Source organism: Pelophylax lessonae (genome assembly GCF_965119305.1).
Source record: "Pelophylax lessonae genome assembly, chromosome: 5".
NCBI lineage: Eukaryota > Metazoa > Chordata > Amphibia > Anura > Ranidae > Pelophylax > Pelophylax lessonae.
Window position 1 is genome coordinate 180,649,395 of NC_138772.1, and position 16,376 is coordinate 180,665,770.

General features: G+C 43.9%; 1 protein-coding gene across 1 annotated transcript in view; it reads left to right on the forward strand.

The window, feature by feature from the left end:
• The window catches only part of ULK4 (unc-51 like kinase 4), a 1,112,493-nt gene that overhangs the window by 831,933 nt on the left and 264,184 nt on the right, over positions 1–16,376 (forward strand). The window lies entirely within an intron of this gene.

Below are 16,376 nucleotides of genomic sequence, written 5' to 3' on the forward strand. Positions count from 1 at the left end.
ACTGATAACAGAAAGGTTATACAAACAATCAGCTGGATCTACAGCATAATATTAGCATAAATGTAATTGGTTGAACAAAAACATAAAAAACATGACAGTTCATGTAATGTTCCCAAAGTCCCAGAGAGCTTTCAAGATGAGTGGAGTGAGGAGAAATCCAGTCAGGCTATTCACCACGGTGCTGCACACAGAGGACATGCATATCTCCTTACCAGATAGCTAAGCCAGACAAGCATAGAAAGGGGTTGTCCTCACAGAACTGCTCAGAGGGATCAGGACACCAAACCTCCAAATACACTCAGTCACGTCAGACAATAATAGCAGGATGATCCAAATGTATAAGATAGGACATACGAGAAAAAGAAACTAGATAGTGTAATACCATCAAGCTTTAATTCACGTAATTAAAAACACACTTACAGTCTCCAGAAAGAAAATCGCAGAAAAACATAAGCCGGCCGGCTTGCATGTAGCCCGTTCCGCGGGGCAGCGTAGTGACGTCAGCACGCCGTACCCTACGCGCTCGTCTTCACAGACATCAATGGGGATGCGGGCGGCGTGCTGACTTCACACTAAATACAAACAGCAGCCAATCCCTGGGCAGCAACGATGTCTATTATGCCGGAAGTACAGCGGCAACCATCACATTAAATGGAACTGCTGCCCTTTCATTATATTCATGGATTGAATCACGAATAAGGCACATAACATTTAATAAGGGGAATGTAGACATCAGAATATATTACATGATGCCCAAGGAATGTTTGCATATCAACATATATGGACATATATCAAAATTGTTACAGAATTGGGAATATCGATCCATAACAAATAAAACATCATGTAAAATACCCATAAATATGAGGGAAAACATAATGGAAACCACATAATAAATACATACTTCTTATACAGCATTAGCTAGATAGAAAGATGCACAGAATAGAAAACGAATAACAATAATACATAGATATGGAACATATCTCAAAATCCCATAAACATAGATAATGGATATCTTTACACACAGGAGAAAAAGATCTCAAGAGCATAGTAATGGCTCGCCCATGGTGATAATGCATAAACTCCAAAAATGTAAAATGTAAATATAAATAAATATACATCTGAACCTATGAAATCAAAATATAATCATGGACCCAATAAATAGATTAAAAACATTGAATTAAGACCAGTGATAATTTAATATACTCCGCCACTAAATACCTTTAATAGCCAAAAATATAAGGTTCACTTAAAATTATATAAGTAAAAACAGGGTCCATAATTACTTTTGAATCCTGTCCGAATGTATTAAAACCAATACAATCAAAAATGAAAAAGAATGAATGTGGTTAAGAATTGTTGATGAAAGCATTCACGTCCACATCCACATTCAAACCAAACAGAACGTATGTCTTAGCCCTATGGATCCAGGACATCTCTAACTTAGAGATGCCCCTAACAAAAGGTTCCCCCCACCAATGGGGGCTAAATTTGTCTATACCAAGAAAGAGAGTATTCCGTGGATCTTTATTATGCTTAAGCAAATAATGCTTTGACACAGAATGCTTAGGAAAGCCCTTTCTGATATTTGCGATGTGCTCATTGATTCGCACATTCATGGGCCTCTTGGTTCTCCCAATATATTGCAATCCACAGGGGCATTGCAATAAATACACAACCCCTGTGGTAGAGCAACAGATGAGAGGTTTGATGGAATGTGTGCGACCAGTACTGGTAGAAACAAAAACCCTGGTGTTTCGTTGTTTGGAAATATTTAGCGTGCAAACTTGGCACCTATTACATCTGTAATACCCTACCAAATGATTAAAAAAGGAAGGTTTTTGCGTAGGCGGGTCCAAGACGTTGGGCGCAAGTCTGTCTCTAAGTGTAGAGACTCCTCTAAATATCACCTGTGGTTTGGCAGGTAAGAATCCATTGAGAACCTTGTCATTATTAAGTATGTGCCAATGCCGTTGCATGATGTTTTTTATACCTCTATGCTGAACAGAGAAAGTTGTAACAAACGGTAGTGAGAACCGATTCTCCTCGTTCGCAGGGCGAACTCTAGATTGCAACAAACTTTCTCTGTGCATACTAGCCACGTCACTGAGCGCATTTTGCAAAAAACCCGGATTATAACCCTTCTCGAGGAATCTATCTGTAAGAATTTTGACCTGGGAAAAAAAATCTCTGTCACTCGTACAATTCGTTCTGATCCTAAGATATTGTCCCTTAGGGACCGCCTTAAGCCAGGGATCGTAGTGACAACTATCAGTTGGAATGTAAGAGTTCCTGTCTGTAGATTTAAAATAAGTAGTGGTAGTAAATTGGTTATTGTCAATATTGATAGTTAGATCTAAAAAGTTAATCGATATCTGACTAGCTTCATAGTTGAGATGGATGCCCCTCGTATTCTGATTCAACAGATTCATAAAAGAATCCAACTCATCCTTGGTCCCTTTCCAGGATATATATATCCTCAATATATCTAGCCTACAGCCCAATCTGGGATTGGCTATGGCGATAGATGACGTCCTCCTCCCACTGGGCCATAAACAAGTTGGCCAAACTGGGGGCATATTTAGCCCCCATTGCTACGCCCCTATCCTGTCTATAGAACTGGTTATTGAACCAAAAGTAATTGGATTTGGTGGCAAAACACAACAATTCCATAATAAATTTAACCTGGGCCATAGGAACCTGAGACTCTCTTTCCAGGAACAACCTTACCGCACTTAAACCAAGGTCGTGAGGGATAATGGTATAAAGTGACGTAACGTCTGCCGTCACCATCCACATATGTGGTGTTGGAATTATACCAGATAGAAGGTTAATCACGTGCCTCGTGTCTTTGATAAAGGACGGAATATTTTGGACCAAGGGCTGCAAAAAAGAGTCAATGTATTTCCCCACCCGGGACGTCATAGAATCAATGCCACTGACTATGGGATGACCCGGGGGGAAACCAGACTCTTGTGAATTTTTGGGAGGTAATATATAAATGGTGTCCGTGGTCTTTTGGGCACCAAAAAGGCCTGTTCCTTCTTGTCCAATATATTGAGATGGAAACCCTTGTTGACCAGGGCCTCCAACTCATTCTTATACCGGGACATAGGATCACGCAGGAGAAGGGTATAGGTGTGCCTGTCGTCCAAAATGCGCTGCATTTCCGCCATGTAGTCGCATCTGTCAAGCACAACTATACCCCCCCCCCCCCTTTGTCAGCCGGTCTGATGACCAAATCCTTATTGTTACACAAGGAATCTAGTCCAGCTTCCAAAGACTTATCCATTTTGGCTTTCCGGATCTTGATGTTGTCCAAATCTCGCAACACAACATCCCGAAAAACTTTTAACCACTTAAGCCCCGGAAGATTTTACCCCCTTCCTGACCAGGGGGTATTTTGCGATTTAACGGACAATTGCGCGGTCGTGCGACGCTGTATCTAAACAAATTTGGCGTCCTTTTTTTCCCACAAACAGAGCTTTCTTTTGGTGGTATTTGATCACCTGTGAGATTTTTTGATCACGCGCTATAAACAAAAAAAGAGCGTAAATTTTGCAAAAATAGCAATATTTTTCACATTTTTTATATGAAATTCCCCCCCAAAAAAATGTAAAAATCAAAATTTTATAACATTTTTGGCCAATTTGTTTTATGCTACATATGTTTGGTAAAAAAAATCGCAAAAAGCGTATTTTGATTGGTTTGCGCAAAAGTTATCGCGTTTACTAACAAAGGGAAAGATTTTTGTCATTTTTGTTGTTTTTTTTTAACGCGTAATGGCGGCGATCTGCAATTTTTTTTGCGGTACTGCGACATTGCGGCGGACAGATTGGACCCTTGACTGACATTTTTGCCACTTTTGGGGTTACCAGTGACATTTCTACAGTAATCAGTGCTATACATATGCACTGTTACTGTAAAAATACACTGGCAGTGAAGGGGTTAACTTTTTTTTGAAAGGGAGGGGCTATGTGTGTCCCTAGGGGCGTGCTTTCTACTGTGATTGGCTGTGGCTTCAGATGCATGAAGAGTGATCAACGGTTCTACATAGTAGAACCGTATGATCATCCTTCATACACAGGGGAGAATGACAGGCAGCTTGTTTACACAAGCCGCCTGACTTTCTCCCTCTCCCCCGCCGATCGCAGAGTGACCGGCGGACATCGGGTCCGCCGGTCACACGCGCGGGGGGGTCCGTGACCACGCGGGAGCGCGCCTTCGGCGGCGCGCGCTCGCTCCCTAGACCCTCACAACCTAGTGACGTAGCCCTACATCACTTTGCCTGTGAGGGGCTGACCGCCGACGTAGATAGTCGTGCGGTGGTCGGCAAGTGGTTAAGGAAGGCGCCAAAGTACCTGGGTGGTTGAAGAGGGATGCATTAGAAAGACCCGAATGTTGGAATTCCATAGAGATGATCTGGTTTTCCTTAATCGGGTTACTAAGCATTTACCGTTTGATGTTGACTTTTCTTATAAATTTGTGCACATCCATATAGGTCTGAAATTTATTCAGGTTCTTTGGAGGCACAAACATTAGGCCTTTATTAAGGATACGCTTTTCTGAGTCATTTAGAGTGCTGCGACTAAGATTGAAAATGCCCGCCCCTGTTACGTTATCTTTCTTCCTCTTAAATTGTATCCTCCTACCTCCTCTAACACCTCTTCTTGATTTACCTGACGTGCCTGGTTTTGTTTAAGTTTGTGAAAACCCCACCCAGGATATGTCAGCATTCATGTCCGACAGAAGCCAGCTTCTGTCGAACAGACCGACATAAACACGGGCCGAATGTCAGCCCGTTTTTGTTTTTTTAACCGGCTGTTGTCTCCTGACATTCGGTCCATGTATACCCTGCTTTAGTCACAAAGCTCCCCAGGCAATTACAAGCCAATATGGGCACTCAGCTGCCTTTTTTGACACACTGGACCGCAGTTTTGTTTGCGTTATCCTAGCAATCAATCAATGTGCAACTGTCCTTCTTTCAGAGCCTCGTAAACACAAGCTAGAATGTCAGATCCTTGGAGTCAGAATAACAAGCACAAGTAAACTAACATAATAAAGTGGTATGCACCTGCTGTTTCTTTTTGATACAGAGCATATCTCTACCTACACACTGAAGGTTACAAATTCTATAAATGATGCAGTGGCCTTTACGAAATAAAAGAAATATATATGTAAAAGAATTATTAATATGAAGAGCATAACTATGTGATAGCTGCCATACTCTTTTTGTCAGTCTGCTTGAATTAGACATACCTTGGAGCATAGAAGACAGCTGTATGTACAATATTCCCATATTAGCCCTATTTCTGCCAACCAGCATAGAGCATCATTGCTATTTCCAAATAGTTTATGAAATGGGACTGTTCAGTATGACATTGCTGTTATACACAATAGAACAATCGAAACCAGTTAGAGCGGGTATGTCAAAATCAAATAAAGTTGACTGAGGGCTGCAGTCAGGGCTACCTGATTGCAAAAAATGCTACAACAATTTGGGGATTTGCATTACAAATTTTAGAATTAATAGTGCAGCTTTCTCAATATTTAACAATTCTGTGCATTAGATTACTATAGCCTGAGAAATGTTTACCCTTTTATTGGTGAATTACTGAATGAGTTAACTCCAAAATTACCTAATGGGAAACTATGAGCAAAATAAAAAATTCAAATATAATGCAGTCTGTTAAATAACATTAAAAAGCTTTTTTTCCCAGACCCCCATAACAAAGTTTTATTTCTTGCTGATCCTGCCAGTAGATCTGTTGGGCCCGATACACACATGCCAAAATTTGTTTGGTTCAGCAGGATCCAGCTAAATTTTGGTATGTGTGTACCGCTGTCTGTTCAACACAAGCGTGTCGATCGAGTGGCTTCTGTCAAACAGTCATACTGGAAAACCCAGCATTTGATCAGCACTCTCAGCCAATGACTGCAAGTGCTTATCTTTGTATTCTGACAGGGGTGGGTGTTCCCTCTATCAAAATACAATAGAACAGTGGGAAATATCCCCAAATCAACATTGCTTGTGTTGGTGGGGGGATCTCTGAGTTTTTTTTTTTCTTTTGTTCAACCTACTGGTTGAATGAAAAAAAAAATTGTACATGTGCACTCAGCTTTGTTTTTGGCTTCCTTTAAAATTCAGAGCTATCCCGCAAAAGTGTCAGTTACAGGAATTAGCACAAACCATATAAGACTACCAGAGATGCTTACAATGGTTAGCTTTTGGGCCCTGTTCACACCTGAGTGTTGTTCAGTTCTTAAAATGCTCATCTCTGAAGTTCCAAAACGCCCAACAAGCAAAATCCTATTTATTTCAATAGCCCCTGTTCACATATGAGCATTTTGTCACTTGAAGCTCAAAAAATACATGAGCTTCTTTTTTGGCAGATTACAAACATTTTTGGTCAGATGTCAATGCCTGCCTCCGAACACCTGCAAAAAACACCTAAAAACTCCCAAAAAAAGCCTGAAAACGATATACTCAAGTGTAAATGGAGCCTTAGCCATATGGTTTAACCACTTTGGCACATGAGCAGTTTTTTTACACATGTAATAATATGCATTTTGACTATAACATTACTTAAAACCTCACAACATTATATATTTTCTGAATGGAGAGGATATCCACAATAAAAATAAAGTTGTTGTAATTTTTTTTTATGTTGCATAATATTTCTGCAACTGTTTATTAAATGCATATTTTCAGGAAAAATTAAATAAAATTTCTCTGTCGCTCATTGACAGACGTAGTCCTCCTTGATTAATATCAACTCGGGTTATACTGCCCTCTACAGGAGTAGGACTAGACAGGAAAGAAAACATTCTGGCCACACCCTAGGGGCAGTCCCAGAGGGTATATCCTCTCACTTCGCTACAGCAAATCAGTTTTTTTCTGTCTAGTTAGGAGTAAGGACCTAGATTCCTTGCTAGGATCTTCGGTCCTGGCAGGATTTTTTTTTAGAAATACTTTTTAAACAGCTTTTTTTCTCCAGTGTTCCTGTGAGATCTTCAAGCAAGTACGCTGAAACTGGGCGACGGGCTGGATGTTGAGATCCAGTGGTCACCCCAGTTCAGCCTACGAGCGCGTGCAGGCCATAGCTCCACGCTGGGTCGGCCGCGACATAGTCCCACTGGACGGGGACTGACCCTGCGAGTTAAACGTCTCGCCTGGACGCCAATGACCAGCAGAGTCACGGCGTCCGTATTGGTCGACAGCCCCCCCACCCAGGTGGAATGGGGTTCTGTCAGGAGTGGGCGCCCGCCTGGTTCCGGTATGGTGAGTAGAATGTTCCCCCTCTCCCCCTGTCGGGTGTGTTGGTGGACGCGAGCCCCTCTTTGGGATGGTCGGACACTCAGTTTCTGGGTCTTCCCTCTATCCTATAACAGGTCATAGATCCCCCAATTTGAGTGTGATTTTGTGAATAGAAACCAGGAGGCTTGGTTTGGGAGCTGACGATCTAAAGTCACTATATGACTGTAAGGGTGACTGAAGTCAGTGGCAGACTACTAAAAGGCATTACTTTGAGGATAAAGGTATCCTACCTGTCATAGTGTGTACACAGGCCGATGCCTATGCCTGAGTTACTGCAGCCACAGATCGCCATCCTTCCAGAAAGCCGGTCACTTCCACAGGCCGCACAGCCTCCCGCAGGCCGAGGACACCTCCCGCAGGCCGAGGCACTCACGTAGGCCACACAGGCCGAATGCACACCTCCCGCAGGCCGCTGCTAGCTTGCAAGCCGCCGCTATCCTACACAGACCGCCGCCATTTTCCTGCAGATCGCACGAGGCCGCCATATTGGCGTAGCCTTGTGTCTCCAGCATGGGGGCGGCCATGTTTGAGGTGACCAAACACCTCGTGGAGTAATTGGGAGGCGCCGGAAGGCGTGTAAAGGGGCGGAGCCGCCTCCTTGGCCCGGGAAAGCAAGCCAAAGACTTCCTGTCTGTAACAGACAGTGCTGGAAGCAAGTTGATAAGAAACTTCTGTGCATCAGGTGAGCTTGGGGTCTCTCTCTCTCTCTTTCTGAGGGGTCCAAGCAGGTAGACTGAGGGGCGCTATTGCGCTGGGGGTCTAAGTAGAAAAAAAAAATGTGTTTTTTTTCTTGCAATCATTTTTTTGTGTTTGCTGGCAAGTGTCTTGTTACATGAACCCTGCCACACATGTATCCCCACCTGATCCCCTCGGGGTGGCCGCAGGAACCTCCAGTACCCCACTTGTGATGATGCATTATCAGCAGTTTTGGAGTCTTTGGTATCCCGGGTGGAGGTAGCCTGTCAGGGAGGGGGGTCAAGAAAAGCGACCTCCGCCTACCCCTATTTCATCTGATACTTCAGATATGGATTCTGAGCTTGTCATTGCAGCCCCTTTTCGGGGATTGTTGTCTCAGGTACGGTCTCCTCAGACAGTGAGCAGGACGCTTCTGCCTCCGCCATAGCACAAGAAGCGTTGGTGGAGGCACTAGTTGTGTCTGTCCGGGAAACCTTAAATCTTGAGGTTACACCAGCAGAGGTAGCTGAGACTCATATTCCCTTTTTGGTACTAGCAAGCCTACCAAAATGGTGAAGGGTTTCCCTTGCCCAATTGGGGTCTTCTGTAAACGAGCCCCTGCTATTTCCAAACGCATTGCTAGGCGCTATCATTTTGAGGAATCCCTCATTACAAAGATGGACGGTACCACCAATAGTGGACTCACCGATTTCCAGACTAAATAAGGCCACTGTTATCTCGTTGGATTGACAGAATGGGCCCCACCCATCTCTAGGGTGGGGGGACATCTTCACAGGTTTCCGGATCCAGGGCTTTCCAGAATCCCGGATAAAGGGGTTTGCAAGGTCATATGGTCGGTATACAAGATCGAGTTTCGTTCACTTCTACCGGTGCGATTCTTCCCTTCCCCCGACATCCCCGGGTCGCTTAAAAAGCTTTGCAGGGGACAGCTTGATGCAACAAGCAGTGGTAGTTCCCATTCCTTTGAGGAGTTCTAGTCGAACCTGTTCACAATGCCCAGGAAAAAGGGCTAGGTGCGTCCAATTCTGGTCTTGGAAGAGATGGAGTCCATCCATACAGTGGTGGCCTCCCTGCATCAGGGGGATTTCCTGGCATCCATAGACATTTAGGATGCCTATCTTCATATCCCCATCTTCGCAGGACATCAGCGTTTTCTTTGCTTTTCCCAAAGATCATCCCTGGTTCCCACCAGGAGACTGAAATATCTGGGCCTAATTTTGGATACATCCTTGGCAAGAGTGTTTCTCCAGGCGGAGAAACTCCAGAAGATTCAGTCAATGATTCGGATGTTGCTGTCCGTCAACTGGCTGGGATTGATGGTCGCCTCCTTAGAGGCAGTACCGTTTGCCCAGTCTCATACCCGAATTCTCCAAAAAGGAGATTCTTCTCATATAGAATCGGAGTCCCGATTCCCTGGACAATCGGATCCGATTGAGCGAGCAGACCAGGGAGGCTCTGGTCTGGTGGCTTCGGTCTCCGATGCTCAGCCAGGGGAAGTAATTTCTTCTGATAAATTCCAGGTTACCGATAAAGGTGTTGGAACTGAGAGCGATCAGACTTTGTCTGATTTACTGGACCGAGCAGCTCCAGGGCAGTCCGGTTCGGATCCAATCGGACTATGCCACAGTCATGACTTATGTCGATCACCAAGGGGCACCAAGAGTGCTCTGGCGGCCATAGAAGTGGCCAACATTCTTATTGGGGGAACAGTTGTTCCAGTTCTCTCTGCGATATTTATCACGGGGGTGGACAGGCAGATTATTTCAGCCGTCAGATTCTGGATCAAGAGAAATAGTCTCTTCATCCAGAGGTATTTCACCAGCTGTCCCTTCATTGGGGCACCCCGGATATGGATCTGTTGGCAGGTTGGCTCAACAGGGCTCGCGCCCGCGATCCCCTAGCGGACGCAGCAGACGTAGGGGAAGTATCAGCTACTGTATGTCTTCCACCCTCTCAAGTTACTGCTGAGATTTCTCCGCAGGATAGAGGTGGAGGGAACTCCAGTTATCCTGGTAATTCCGGGCTAGCCTCGTCAAGCCGGGTACGCCGACTTGGGCAAGACTAGTCGCGGACGCTCCTTGGAGACTTCTTCTCAGGGAGGATCTGCGGTCTCAAGGACCGATCTTCCATCGTGCTTTACAGTCACTGGCTTTAACGGCCTGGCCATTGAGACCCAGGTACTGAAGGACAGAGGATTGTCAGCTTCAGTTATTCCTACTCTAATTAAAACAAGGAAAGCGACTTCCAGCAAAGTCTATTATCGCACATGGAAGGCTTATATTGCGTGGTGTGAATCGTAGGAGTTTTCCCCCATGTACCTATTCGGTGACCCGAATCTTGTTTTTTTCTGCAAAAGGGGGTTGAGCAGAAACTATCCTTGAGCACTATCAAGGGTCAGGTTTCAGCGTTAGCAATCTTCTTCCAGAAGCCTCTGGCTACTCATTCCTTGGTGCGGAATTTCATCCAGGGGGTGCAGCACTTGGCTTCGCCAGTGCGCGCGCCCTTACCACCCTGGGATCTTAATTTGGTGTTGTCGGTTCTTCAGAAACCTCCCTTTGAAAATATCAGGGAGATTCCCTTGCTTACATTATCCCAGAAGGTGGCCTTCTTGGTGGCTATCACTTCTGCACGCAGGGTGTCAGAACTGGCTGCATTATTGTGTCATTCCCTATATCTGGGGATTCATAGGGATAAGGTAGTTCTTCATCCGAAGCCATCTTTTTTTCCTAAGGTGGTTTTCAGACTTTCATCTGAATGAAGATATTGGGCTACCTTACTTGTGTCCTAAGCCCAATCATCCTCGGGAATGTGCGTTGCATTCCTTGGATGTAGTTCGGGCAATCAGGGTATACCTGAAGACTACAGAATCGTTCCGTAAAACGGATTCACTTTTTGTGATCACGGATGGCCCCAGAAAGGGGTTGCCTGCATCTGCCGAGACTATCTCCAAATGGATTAGACAGACGGTGGTACAGGCTTATTCTATTAAGGGTCGGAATCCTCCGTTCCCTGTTAAGGCGCACTCTATTCGGGCGCTTAGTGTTTCCTGGGCCTTCCACCATCAGGCGTCAGGGGTCCAGGTTTTCAAGGCGATTACTTGATCGTCGGTTCATACCTTTACAAAATTTTATAAAGTTGATGTGATGACATCGTCGGATGCCTCATTTGGCCGCAAGGTTTTGCAGGCCGCAATGTGAGGAGACCGTTGGTCTAACTCGAGGGTTTGTTGGGTTTTTTCACTTAGGTCTCATCTTTTTGCTCGATGAGTCCTTGATGCTTCTGGTTGGCTCCGGTTGGGCCTTCTGGATTTTGATTTCTGTTATTCCACCCCTCATTTGTGACACTGCTTTGGGACGTCCCGAGTTGATATTAATCAAGGAGGACTACGTCTGTCAATGAGCGACAGAGAAAAATGGATTTTTGTAAAATCTTACCGTAAAATCCTTTTCTCTTAAGCTCATTGACAGACGTAGTACCCGCCCCTCTGTTTTTGAGTTGGGTTGGGTTAAATTCTCTAAACACTGCTTTGTGACATAACTGATTTGCTGTAGCAGGAAGTGAGAGGATATACCCTCTGGGACTGCCCCTAGGGTGTGGCCAGAACGTTTTCTTTCCTGTCTAGTCCTACTCCTGTAGAGGGCAGTATAACCCGAGTTGATATTAATCAAGGAGGACTACGTCTGTCAATGAGCTTAAGAGAAAAGGATTTTACGGTAAGATTTTACAAAAATCCATTTTTAATGCAAACACACACAATATAATACCCATTTTTTTTTTTTTTGTTAAATTGTAAAAGATTAGATTGCATCAAGAAAATAGATGGTAAACATGTCAAGTCTTAAAATTGTGTGTCCCTGCGATATCACAAAAAAACTCTGGTAACCACAAATCTCCACAGCTCATCAGTCCGGTGTTTGTGGCAATAGCTGGTGTAGCCCTGCCCCCAGGGGGGTTGCTAGTGATGTTCATATCCTCCTCACTTCTATTGCCCTAAAGACCTTCCAACCCATTTGACACTGTAGGCACGAACATGTTGAATGAAGAACACTACCAGGTTTCAATGGAAGATTAGCTTTACTATCTTTTAGCAAAAAGAATAAACAATATGGAATTTAAACATCAAACAATATTCAGGAAGCAAGTAAAGGGAAGATCCTGAGTCCTCAAACCCAAAATAGCATAGGACTCAGCACTCAGGATCCGATCTTATTAGAAAGCAGATGACCATATGAAATGAGCAACATTAAATGAAGGCTAGGATATTAATTATTTATCAATAAATCAATCCTCCCTTAACTTGTGAGAGTGACCTTTGAATATAATCAACTGTACTCTAAAAGAACAATGCAATGGGCCTAACTTGAATTAGTAACACTATCAGAGTGCACTCTGTAACCTATAGGGGGCCCCCTTTACTTGGAATGTCACAAGTCTCCTGGTCGAGCAAGGCCTTGCTAGTCTTCACCGGCAACAAGATCCTTAGTCACCCAAAAGAGATTGTTTGTAATCCACAGAGAACTACACAATTTGCCACACACTATTCAGCACTGCAGTGTCCTGTGGCAACCATTAGATGTCAATATAGTTACTATTCAGACTAAACTGGGTCACAGGCCTTATCTGACTCAATCTGATAAACCACTGAGGCTACTCCAATTTGGATGTCTCTCACCCGATCCGATGGGAAACACTTCCAGCGGTCCTCCGCACTAGGACTCGACACTCCACAGAACACTTCCAGTCTCTCCCTGTTGTCCTCAGCCTCAGTCTGCTGTCATACCCTGTGACACACGCTTTTTTCTCCCACGTCTCTCCGTTAGGCCTCCGGCCTACTCTCCTCTGCTCACCGCAGCAGCTCTTCCCCATTCCTCACAGCATGCTGTCCTCAAGGCAAGAGCGCGAACCAGCCGTCCTGCCCCCTAATTATCGACACTCCCATCCGTCCTTGCAAAACCCAGTGCTCCCTGGGAGAATGGTCCAATCAGTCAAGTCCTCTATAGCATCCACTTCCTTGAAGACTATATCTCTCACAATCCATTGGGCCACTTTTCCAGAAGCCTTAAAGATATAGAACAACATCTAACAGGCTGAGCTGAATCTTTGATCCTGGCTACATTGGCATGTGTGGTGCAATTTGCTTTAAAATGTGTGTGTGCAGGGCAGAGAGGGTAATGTTAAGATTTTTTTTTTCTTTACTTTTGTTTTTTATTTTATTTTTTGTTATTTATTTATTTTTGTTTAACTTTATTGCTTTTACATAGGGTTAACATACACCTAAGTGATAACATTGGGCAGGTAATAGGTAATCTTTATAGAGAAACTGCGGGTCTAATAGACCCCAAAGTCTCCCCTGCTCTCCACAGCATGTAACCAGAGATATGCAGAGATTTACAGATAAATCAAAATTCCTATTCTTATACTGTTAATTGTGCCTAAGCAGTACCCTGAAAAGTGCACAGTGCCTTTTGTCTTCAATTTCTCATAAACAACAACAGTTCAATTCCTAATATGTAAGTGTTTCTAGGCACACCTATGTCTACAGCCTCATAGCTGTACATTTGCAGTGTGAGATCTAAGGCACTGTTTCCTCTGACTGCTTGTCATAGGAGATTTGGTGATTTGGCTAACTATTCTACCTGCTGGAGGCTCTGACGTGATTATGCAAAGCTGTGCCTCAACCCAGATGCCAGCATCTGACTATCAGCTGCAGAGAGACTGCTGGCAAAACTAGTGACTACTCCTTTGCTCTGTCTGACAACTTTTTAGACACCACTTCCAGGTTTCTGTTACTCTTTAATTTTTAATAATTTAGCAATATGGCCTGTTCCTACTATGAACAGTATGTCTTTGAAGATGGTGTATAAATGACAATTTTCCACTACCGTTAACTTCTCAGTCTGTGTAACTTAAAATTTTCCACCACCATTAACTTCTCAATCCACCACCTCAATCAAAATATGGCCAGGTCTGTAAAGGGCTAATTTTCACCTTTTTTTGGGGAAAAAATGCACATATTTTTGCCAAAAAGAAAAGTGTGCATTTATTATTTTTCCCCCAAATTGCCTGCAAAGCGTTACGACCACAATCAGTGGATTGCAAGTGCAATGTCAGTCTTCTGCACACAAGTCCTACAGCTTTAATGCCCATACCTCTGTACAGGTTTTCTTTTTGAAAGCTGCAAGACTTGTGAATTAGCATACTCGCAGTCCATTTAAAGTATAATTTTTCAGAAATATAACCACGCTAAAATGTGTGTAACATAGCATAAAAAGCTTTAAAAGCTGCAACCTCTAATGTGCAAATATCGTCACAAAATGCAAATTTTGAAAGAACAGAGTTGCGCTAAAAAAATTTGATATTACATAAGTTTAAAAGGAAGAAAAATAAGAAAATATAGGTTGTGATAGAGTCCCATATAAATAATCCCTGTAGATAGGATCTCATTTAGTCCACAAGTGATTAACTATCCAAGGTAACAAATGTCACCATCCGCCACCAATTATGGATATCCACTGGAAACCCCACCACCACCGTAGAAGCAAGACTAATGCCTGCTTACCAGCAGTACTGGACCTCTTATCACAGGAAGCCAGCAGCACATTGTTGTTGATTACCCTGCCAGGGCCTTGTAGTGATGTTCCAACTGTACTGTAGGGTTAAGCATACAATAGCAACATCCGTGTAGGAGGGCCGAGCTTGCCGGTATCCCGCCTCCCCCAGCCCAGCTCACTGCCCATTCAAAATATAAGTCTGCCTTGGTGGCAGAGACAGAACTTGTAGTTTATTCATTCACAGATCACTGTGAATAAATTACGTGGCTATGTGGGCAGAGCCCCACATAGCTGCGCCCGTCTTAAAATATGACAGCAGCTGTGGGGGTGGGGAACTCTCATCTGCTGTCACAGTGGGGAATTCGGATGGTGAGGGAACATGTGCTGGAACATGTTACATATTACCCCTTAAATACAGATTTAACATGTTCCAAAATATGAATTTAAGCCCCGTACACACGTACCGATCGTCGGCCGAACGATCGGCCGTCTTTTGTCCAGGGCTGTCGTGTCTGTTGAAAACTGCAAAAGACTGCACACAAATTTTGTCGGCCAACAACAGCCGACTGCAGAAGTGATGTCATGTGATGGTTAACTTTCCTTGTCTTTTTTCTTTTCTGAGCATGCCCAGTCTTGCTAATCGGCTGTCTGTCGGCCGAAATCTGTACTGACTGGCGAACAATCGGCCGTTCTGGTGTTGGCCAACAAAAATTTTAATGCCTGTACGACAGATTCTGTTCGGCCGAAAATGCGCTGTCGGCTGTCGGAAGCATCATACTAACAAGCCTACAATCGGCCGATCGGTCGTCGGTCGAATATTTACGGCCGACAATCGGTACGTGTGTACGGGTCTTTAGTCTTCGCATTTTTTTGTATTGTTGAACTTTTTTTAAAGTTTCTTTAAAAAAACAAAAACAAAATTGGATTAAAAACTCTCCTTGTTGAGTTCTTATTCAAGAGAACCCGTCAAGATTTGGCTTATGCAAGAATCTGAAAATTTAGTCCTATTTATAACTGTCTTGGCTTACCAATTTAAGATAAATGTGAATTAAGAGGACAGTCTGTGTACTCTTTCTACAGAATGTCTTCGTAGGATGCAGTGTTGGTTGACTGAGCAGCCAGTCACCAGACCTGAAGGCTGTCTGTAACCTTGCAACTTCTGACCTGGCTAACTTGGAACTTACATTAGTTTTCCAGATTGACCTTGCAGGTCATGGTATGTGGATCTTTTTAATCTGGCAGTGGACACTTCTTGGCGTCTACTGATTTGAAAAGCCCTGTTCCCACAAGGGCCTGTTCACCACCCTGTTTTTAACAAGTTGGCTATTGAAAGCCAAGTGCTGAGGGAAAGAAGGCTATGAGATGAGGTCATCTACACCATGCTTTGCGCTCAAAAGTCCACATCTCGCAAGACTTGATATTGCACTTAAAAGACATGTTTTATATGATGTGAGTCTCTAGGGGTATGCCCTCGTTATTTCTCCATCTCACGTCTCCTGGTTTTTCTCCAGCACAGGTGGAGCAATGATTGGCCTTAAGCACAATTAGGGTCAGGTGTCAATCTTGGTGGTCCTATTTCAGCATTCTAAGGTGACACTGCCACCTTTATTCTGGGTGTAAGGACTGCTGCTCCTATGCTAGGGCCACTGTTGTCACCATGGGACTTTTAACCAGGTGTTGTCGGTGTTGCAAAAACCACCTTTTCAGAATATTAGAGAGATCCTGCTGCCGACACTCTCTCAGAAAGTGGTGCTCCTAGTAGCTATTACTTTGGCATGCAGAATCCAGGAGCTGGCGGCATTGTAATTTTGTAT